General features: G+C 36.1%; 1 long non-coding RNA gene across 1 annotated transcript; it reads right to left on the bottom strand.

Moving 5' to 3' along the window:
* Nucleotides 1-292: 292 nt before the first annotated feature.
* LOC128652115 (uncharacterized) lies at nucleotides 293-4,401 on the bottom strand. Its single transcript, XR_008401271.1, has 2 exons — nucleotides 4,369-4,401; nucleotides 293-637 (listed from the first exon to the last, which is right to left on the bottom strand). It is a non-coding gene; the product is annotated as an uncharacterized LOC128652115 (long non-coding RNA).
* Nucleotides 4,402-8,745: the final 4,344 nt, after the last annotated feature.

Below are 8,745 nucleotides of genomic sequence, written 5' to 3'. Positions count from 1 at the left end.
GAAGGCAGATGTCAGATCATTACAGACTCTGGTTCCTGTGAAGGCAGATGCCAGATCATTTCAGACTCCAGCTCCATGTGGAGGCAAATGCCAGAGCATTACATAGAGATGATGCTATGAAGAATGCGGCATTGCTGGCAACTTCCGTGAACCCGGCTAATAGACCGGAAATGACACCGGTCTGCAAAGAGCAAGTTCAACCCACCAAGAAAACGGAGCGCCGTAGCATTGGCGAAACCAATCCACTAATTAGAATCCAAAGTACAAGTAGAAAGCAGACACTGCAACGAGGTTTCCATGTAATAAAAAATATGTCCTTTATTTAGAAAACAAGTTAAAAAACTCCCAGCTACATACGCTGGATACACGCAGAAAAAAGACAATGGCAGGAGTGTGTGAGAGACACTGTGAAGGCAGATGCCAGATCAGATTCCAAGTGAAGGCAGATGCCAGATCATTACAGACTCTGGTTCCATGTGAAGGCAGATGCAAGATCATTACAGACTCCGGTTCCATGTAAAGGCAGATGCAAGATCATTACAGACTCCAGTTCCATGTGAAGGCAGATGCCAAATCATTACAGACAGTGGCACACACGAGAGGTATTACAGTTTGTTTTTAAAGCAATGTTCATGTGCTGAGAAAAAAATATAAATTTTAACGTTTGTGAGGTATGTCACTGTCAACCAATAGGAGTGTCAGAAGTTCTGGTTATCAGCCAGTATAAGGTCAGTCCTTAAAAGGTTTTATACAGTTATGTATACAAGAACAATTCCAGCAAGAGAGCTGGACAGGATACTAACCAGAAAAGCACTCTGCCCTCATATGTATGGGCTTAGTGTATATAGGGTTTAAAATATATCAACTTTATTAGTTTTATTTAAAAAGGGTTACACACAATAAAAACAGTTGCAGCAAGTAAAAGTGGTTTTTAAACGAATGTAGTGAAAATGGTGGATAGTTACAAATGCTTATCCTGAATTGATATCATGGATAGTAACTTCAACCTAAAGAGGATTTGTGGTAAACCTTAATGGTAAAGGTATGTTTATAATCTGCTGTGGGCTAACATCCCTGCAAAATTGAGGCCAACCTGTTAGGGGCCACTAATCAGCCCACAGCAGATTATAAACATACCTTTACCATTAAGGTTTACCACAAATCCTCTTTAGGTTGGAGTTACTATCCATGATATCAATTCAGGATAAGAATTTGTAACTATCCACCATTTTCACTACATTAAGGGGCAGTCTAGTCCAAAATAAACTTTCATGATTCAGATAGGGCATGGAATTTTAAACAATTTTGCATTTTACTTTTATCACCAATTTTTCTTTGTTCTCTTGGTATTCTTAGTTGAAAGCTTAACTTAGGAGGTTCATATGCTAATTTCTTAGACCTTGAAGGCCGTCTCTTAAGAATGCATTTTAACAGGTTTTTCACCACTAGAGGGTGTTAGTTCATGTTTTTCATATAGATAACACTGTGCTCGTGCATGTGAAGTTACCTGGGAACCATTACTGATTGGCTAAACTGCAAGTCTGTCAAAAGAACAAATAAAGGGGCAGTCTGCAGAGGCTTAGATACAAGATAATCACAGAGGTAAAAAATATATAAATATAACCGTGTTGGTTATGCAAAACTAAGGAATGGGTAAACAAGGGATTATCTATCTTTTAAAACAATAACAATTCTGGTGTAGACTGTCCCTTTAGTTTGAAAACCACTTTTACTTGCTGCAACTGTTTTTATTGTGTGTAACCCTTTTTAAATAAAACTAATAAAGTTGATATATTTTAAACCCTATATACACTAAGCCCGTACATATGAGGGCAGAGTGCTTTTCTGGTTAGTATCCTGTCCAGCTCTCTTGCTGGAATTGTTCTTGTTTCTCTCTGATACTCGGCACCTATACACAATTACATAGTATAACTGCATATTAGATTATATTCTATATATTTAAATATAGTGTTCCCTCAAAGTAATGAGTGGTGCCATTGTGCATCTCTCAAATTTTGTTTATACAGTTATGCACTTCTAATAAGTTAGATCATTATATTATTTCACTATTGCTTGCATCTAATATGTGCTTAAAGGGACAGTCAAGTCCAAAAAAAACTTTCATGTTTCAAATAGGGAATGTAATTTTAAACAACTTTCCAATTTACTTTTATCACCAATTTTGCTTTGTTCTCTTGATATTCTTAGTTGAAAGCTAAACCTAGGAGGTTTAAATGCTAATTTCTTAGACCTTGAAGGCCGCCTCTAATCTAAATGCATTTTGATAGTTTTTCACCACTAGAGGGCATTAGTTCATGTGTTTCATATAGATAACATTGAGCTCATGCATGTGAATCTACCATGGAGACTGCTCTGGTTGGCTAAAATGCAAGTCTGTGAAAAGAACTGAAATAAGGGGGCAGTCTGCTAAGGCTTAGATACAAGGTAATTACAGAGGTAAAATGTGTATAATTATAACTGTGTTGGTTATGCAAAACTGGGGAATTGGTAATTAAGGTATTATCTATCTTTTAAAACAACAACAATTCTGGTGTTGACTGTCCCTTTAACCATTGCAAAGGTTAAACTCAGCTCAAGAGCAGCAATGTACTACTGAGACTAGCTGAACAGATCTGTGGAGCCAAGAGGCATGTGTGAAGCTATCAATCAACAGCTAGCTCCCAGTGGTGCATTGCTGATTCTGAGCCTACCTAGGTGCGTTTTTCAACAAATGATACCAAGAGAATGAAATACATTTGATAAGATAAGTAAACTGAAAAGTTTCTTAAAATTGAATGTTCTATCTAAACCATGACATTTTAAATTTGACTTGGATCATCCAGTATTTGTTATGAAGGACTGTGAAGAGAGTAATATATACTGTGTACCCCATGGGATATGTTGTGCTATAAAGGATGTATAGGAGGCTAAGGTCTGAGCTGTTATAAAAAGCTACTGTATATATCAGAATGTTCTGGCTGTGGATTTTTTAAGATGAGCTATATAAAGAAGCAAGTGTATATATTGTTATATATGTTGAGGATCTGACATTTTCCTTTCTGACAGATCATACAATTATAGACAACTTTTCAATTTACTTATATTATCTAATTTTATTCATTCTTTTGGTATCCTTTATTGAACGAGCAGTAATGCACTACTGAAAGGCAATGACAAGAGGTATATATGTGCAACCATCAATCAGCAGCTTCTGAGCCTACCTAGGTATACTTTTCAACAAAGGATATAAAGAAACTAAACAAATTAGATAATATAAATAAATTGGAAAGTTATTTAAAATTGCATGTTCTATCTAAATCATGAAAAAAATGTCTGTATAAAATATTTTATAGTTTACTGTTGTGTGCATTTAACTATGTGTTTAACCCCTGTAAAGGGATAAACACATACTTAAAGAGACATGAAACCCATTTTTCATTATTCAGACAGCGCACACAATTTTAAACAGCTTTCCAGTTTACTTCTTTTATCAATGTTTCTCCATTTTCTTGATATTTTTTATTAAAGGAGCAACAATGCACTGCTGGGAGATAGCTGAACACGTTGATAAGCCAATGACAGGAGGCATATATGTGCAGCCACCAATCAGCAGCTAGCTCTCAGCCCCTGAGCCTTCTAGGTATGCTTTTCATCAAAGGATTCCAAGAGAACGAAGCAAATGAAATAATAGAAATAAATTACAAAGTTGCGTAAAATTGTATGCTCTATCTACGGTTGCCACCTCAACCATGTTTTCCTGGACACTTATAAGTTACACATGCTGCAGGGAGGAATATGTACAGTGCCATCCAGAAACACAATACATGTTCCTTCCTGCACGCCCTGCAGCATGTGTAACTCATAGGTGTCGAGGAAAACGTGGCTAAGGTGGCAACCCTAGCTCTATCACACTGGTTTTAAAACCTCTCATTAAACCTCCCCAACAGGTCAGGTTTTCAGGATCACCTTGGATGAGAGCAGGTAAAATAACCATGTTTACTATTCAGCTGATTATTTCACCCGTGCTCTAGTTCAGATATCCTCAAAATGTTAGGGAGGCCTGAAGACAGGTTTGAAAACCAGTGCTTTATCACAATCATGAAAGAAAACTTTTGGGGCTCATGTCCCTTTAATAAATAAGAGCAATTTCTTTCTGCACATTTATGCCCCTTTAACTAGGTCTATAATACTTATAAATATTCAACAATCTGTTACAATGTACCATGGATAAAAGTTGCTTCAAACTTACAGTTATGTTTTGCCACACAATATAGGCTATTATGATCATTTAATGCATTAAGCTACTATTGTGTTACTATGGCAAATATGTTTTAACCTTGTCCTCCTTCAGAACATGTTAGAACATACCTGAATCTGATGAAACTGCATTCTCCCTCCCCCACCTCGAGCAGTTAAACAGGTTGCTCTAACAGTTTATTGGGAGAGATGTGTTCCTATTCTGAGCACACAACTTGAAAGCATCCCTACTGGATAAATGACCTTTCTGAGCTGTCCTGGTGAACAGCTGCGTACATGCTCAGGCAAAGCAAAGCCTGCTGGGGAATATATATACGCTATGGGACTGACTCTCTTCAACTTCTGAATAAAAAAGGGCAAATGTGCAGTGTTGAATCAAAATGTTACTTGTAAAGCAAAACTGCAGCATAAATAACACTTAATGGAAACTAAAGAACAAGATAATCATATTGTTGAATGTTTCAGTCACCTTCTGCACCAAAGTTATTGCAAAATTATAGCAATTATATTTGTCCTGGAAATTACATTTCTTCCAGAAAGCACATTACCTAATCACTTGCAGTTATTTACTATTTAATTAATGCATATGAGGCAACAAGACATTTGTTATATCAAATTAAAAGTTATTTACAAAACTGTACTTGAATATCTAATGATTTCCTGTTAAGTCATTTAAAAATGTTTACATAAATATATGAGGCGATATTTTTCTCTTGCTTAATGTATTCATTCCAGAGATCCTGGTATTATTAGTTTATTTATTTAAAAAAGTTAAACACTGTTTAATATAAAACTTTTTATGTCAAGGTCAGTGCTGTGAACATCTTGGATAAATATGTAATCTAAATGAGCCTGGAATATGTGCAGTGCTGCTGCTACTTAAAAGGGACAGTATACTGTAAAGTTGTTTTCCCTTAATATGTTTCCATTGACTTTTTATACAAGCTGCAGAGTATAAAATGTATGAGAAATTGCTCCTTTGGGTTTAGTTTTCTATATGAAATAGCTGTTTTTGTTCAATGAAAATGGGTTGATCTGGCAGGGAAACCATATCTGTTTCTTGTATCACATTTTAGACACAAATGCTTCCTTATCTGTATTTCTGTTTTGTATACAAAATCTCACTACTTAGCAAGAACAATTGGAAATTAACATTTTAATACTTTATCTCTCCTACTTGCCACGGATAGTCTAATTTCTTCTGTTGGCTATGTTTACACAGCTTTTCTAAAGCATATACTTAAAGTGATGGTAAACTCTCCCCTTTTTAAAATCAGATCTGGAATGTAAGCGTTATTTTAGATGGAGTTTTATTCATCATGTGTAATGAAGATGCGCTATAACTTAGTTTTTAATATAGATATGAAATTCAAATACCCCACGTTACACCACCCACTTCAAAAGTCAATTTTCCTGTCAGCTAAATGATCAAATTACTCTCCAATCAATGCTCTAGCTACAACAAAAGTGCCAGATGGGGAGTGCGCTGATTGGACAACAATTCAATCTGTTAGCTCACAGAAAATGTTACTTTTGAAGTGGGCGGAGGAGCATGCAGTATTTGAATTTCATATCTATATTAAAAAGCATGTTATACTGCATCTTCATTACAGCTAATGAATTAAACTCCATCTAAAATAGCACTTACATTCCAGATCTGATTTTAAAAAGGGGAGAGTTTACCATCACTTTAAGTATAGGAACTTTAAGTAAAGGTAGGGATACCACAGGAAAAATCAAATATTTCAAATGCTTTTATTAAGGTAAATGATCCTATTTGTAAAAAGTTGAATACATTCCAGCAGGTGAAATGGATAATTGGGAGCAAATTAAAGGTAAGATAAATGAAGGTAAGTTGCTCCTTTAAAGTGAAATTATATAAATTATATAAATAAATAAATGTCATGCATATGAAAGATTTGTTTTCTTATTAAATGTATATTTTGTCATGAAAAGGATTAAAGGGACAATGCACTAAGGCAAGTAGCTGATAGTAATTCATTGCACAACAAGCAGCTGAAGGAACACCCTTTTAAATGAGCTGGGCTCATTTTCTCTCTCAACCCCCCCCCCCCCCCCGCGCTAATTTTTGTTGCATCCTTTTCTTTGCTTAGCTTTTCTGTTCAGAACACTGCAGTAGTCATATTTTGCAGTATAGATGGTAGTTGTCAAATAGCAGCTATCTTAATGACAAAATAAAGGTTAAGGAGCTAATTGTCAACAATTTAATGCACTCCAGCAGGTAAAATAGAAAACTGAGAACACTGTAAAGGGAAGACAATTTGACAGTAAAATGTACCTTTAAACACTCAGTAATGCTCTGTATTTTCTATGGGACATTAAAATGGCATAAAGCTGCAAACAGAAAATGCTCTTATGGGTTAGAGCATTTCTATTGCTCTACAGTTTGTCTGTACCTGTGTGCTTAACCTCACAAAGGGTTTAAACTAGGGTTACCACCTCTGCCATTTTTTGACTGGACACATAAGTTATGCATGCTGCAGGGTAAGCAGGGTGCAACATGTATTGTGCCTCTGGACACCTCGTGAAAAGTGCTGATGAACAGCACAATGCACGTTCCTCCCTGCATTCCCTGCAGCATGTGTAACTCATAAGTGTTCAGGAAAACATGGCCAAGGTGGCAACCTTAGGTTAAACACATAGTTATTGTCAGTTCTAGACCTTTGATACACTACCAGTACTGAGCTGAATGTGGCCAACTACGCACATATGCTTCCCCTGATTGGCTCAGCAGCTGCATTCAGCTCCAATAGTGCATTCCAATTCTGGAGCTAACTTTAACTATGTGTTTAAACTATTTGCCAGTATTACATATAGTTGTGGACAAGCAATAGTACAGTAAGAAAAGGTTCCAATACATTAGCGCATATCCTTATTGCAGCTATATATTCCTTTAAAGTAAGCACGACATTGCAAAATATCTGCAAGAAAAATAAATGTTTTACAAAGATTTAAAACTGTCATTTTGTTAATAAGCTTCACATTGTTTTGGAGTTCAGGGACACACCCCTTAATAAACCTCCCTTTTGTTTACCTTATGTCCTATGCTGTGGCCAACTAGATACAGATAGAAATATGCTCCTGCCCTAATCAAGCAATCACTGTGTAGAGTTTTCTAATATTAGGGTTCTGAAGAGTGCAGACTACACCTCAGCCTCCCTTGGGCAGTAAAATACCCACAGTTTTCAAGGGTAAATTATAGGTAAAAATAACAAATTAATTAATAAAAGTACATTGCAAAGTTTTTCACTACAAATAGTTATACATTTTACAGGGAATGAAATGTTGGGTTTAAATAAATAAATAAAAAGAGACATCTATTAGCGTAATGGTTTACAGGTAGTCACATAGGCTGAATCTTACCATCCTTTGCATAAAAAAATATGTCTTGACGTTTTCCACATTACACATTTTTGGTAACCCTGATTGTGAATGTACTAAGGATCGAGGAGGAGAAGTAAGAACAGGTATTCTGAGGAAACACATCAGATCATGTCCATTACTCTTTAGTAACACCCTAGGGGATAGAGTCAGAGATTTCCAATGGGGGTGGGGAGTAGATTAATTCATTAGTTGCCAACAGTTGAAGCACTGTAGAAAATAAAGTATATTTGTGAGGGCAAAACTGTAACTTCTGTCATTTTCTCATGACATGTTGGCCATATGGCAGGGAAAATATTTCTAGATGTGAAACTCTCTCATTGTCAAAGAAAGAAACAAGAGCCCCTATACTAATACCCATTTTCAGGTAAACAGGCTGTATGTTATTGTTTGTTACACACAATCTAATTTACCACAAATCTAGGAGACAGCTCAAAAAAGTAAAAAGCTAGAGATTGTCAGTACTCTGTGTATATTTATACACACACACACACATATAGATACACACTAACATTCTAATTCTTTCTTTCTCTCCGTCACTCTGACACACATACACATATACATACACACACCATACACACTAACATTCTAATTATTTCTCTCTCCGTCACTCTGACACACATACACATATACATACACACACCATACACACTAACATTCTAATTATTTCTCTCTCCGTCACTCTGACACACACACACACACACATATACATACACACACCATACACACTAACATTCTAATTATTTCTCTCTCCGTCACTCTGACACACACATACACACACCATACACACTAACATTCTAATTCCTTCTCTCTCCATCACTCTGACACACATACACACACCATACACACTAACATTCTAATTCTTTCTCTCTCCGTCACTCTGACACACACATACACACATACACACACCATACACACTAACATTCTAATTCATTCTCTCTCCGTCACTCTGACACACACACACACCATACACACTAACATTCTAATTCCTTCTCTCTCCGTCACTCTGACACACACAGACACATATACATACACACACCATACACACTAAGATTCTAATTCTTTCTCTCTCTCCGTCACTCTGAC

This window comes from Bombina bombina, chromosome 3 (genome assembly GCF_027579735.1).
Source record: "Bombina bombina isolate aBomBom1 chromosome 3, aBomBom1.pri, whole genome shotgun sequence".
Lineage (NCBI taxonomy): Eukaryota > Metazoa > Chordata > Amphibia > Anura > Bombinatoridae > Bombina > Bombina bombina.
The sequence above is the reverse complement of the archived record's forward strand: the minus strand, read 5'-3'. Positions and strand labels throughout refer to the sequence as shown.